This window comes from Sinocyclocheilus rhinocerous, unplaced genomic scaffold (genome assembly GCF_001515625.1).
Source record: "Sinocyclocheilus rhinocerous isolate Xijiao unplaced genomic scaffold, SAMN03320098_v1.1 scaffold494, whole genome shotgun sequence".
NCBI classification, from domain to species: Eukaryota; Metazoa; Chordata; class Actinopteri; order Cypriniformes; family Cyprinidae; genus Sinocyclocheilus; species Sinocyclocheilus rhinocerous.
This window is the reverse complement of record NW_015628684.1, coordinates 1,154,365-1,155,287: the sequence shown is the minus strand read 5'-3', so window position 1 is coordinate 1,155,287 and position 923 is coordinate 1,154,365. Positions and strand designations below refer to the sequence as shown.

Sequence of the window (923 nt, the reverse complement as noted above, 5' to 3'; positions counted from 1 at the left end):
TATCGCGATATCCGATAATATCGTCTACCCAAGCCCCACCTCCACCACGCCCCGCCCCCGCCGAGACAACATTGCCGGCATTCACCATAAACACACACCAGGTTCAGTTTGGTCTTAATTATTGCCACAAAGTTTGGTTTTACTTTTCTTAGTTTGCGTTAAAACTAACAGAAAACATTAGCTTTGCTGTTATGTTGGTGTTGCTAATTTCCACTCTGTTCTTATCAATTTGTGTTTGAAATGAATTTCGTTTTGTGAGAAGAACTGTTGAGGAAAAATAATAGAATCCAATTTTAAGTTCATCATGGTGAAGTTGGACATTCTGGCGGTGATTGTAAGAATGATAAATGCATGTTGATATCATATAGTAATGTCTTGAATAAAATATGCCTATTTTCCGATGTTTCTCTTTCTTTTTGGCATTATCGCCTGTGTAGACACATTTCATGATGGTAAGTTTAATTTCCTTAACAATTGTAGCGTTGTTTTTAAACTTGTAGTCAAGCTATAACGTAGGCTATTTGATATTTATCATACATGACTAAAATCATGCAGGGATTAAAAACGAATTCTGAGCAAAAACGTTAATTTTTTTTTCCCTTTCTGGTAGCCTAGTTTGGAGGTCTCTTTTGGCCCGTTTTTAACGAAATAAAAATAACTGCTTTATTTATTTAGAAGCAGGGTAATTTAAATTTCATTTTTGTATTTTAATTTTATAATTTTTATTTTATGAATCAAAATACAAAGGCCACAATATAATATACAGTGTTGGGCTGCCGAAACTCCGAACGCGTGCATGTCGAGGGGCGAGCTGAGATATAGTACTAGAATGTCTTCAACCGTGCAACAAAACTTTATAGTTTTGTTGCAAATGAATTAAGAATTTATAGTGCTATATCTCAGCTTAATTAAACATAATTATA

General features: G+C 34.1%; 1 protein-coding gene across 1 annotated transcript in view; it reads right to left on the bottom strand.

The window, feature by feature from the left end:
* Positions 1-923, bottom strand: part of LOC107738079 (dedicator of cytokinesis protein 11-like) — an 86,849-nt gene that overhangs the window by 36,440 nt on the left and 49,486 nt on the right. The gene's annotated exons all lie outside the window — the stretch shown is intronic.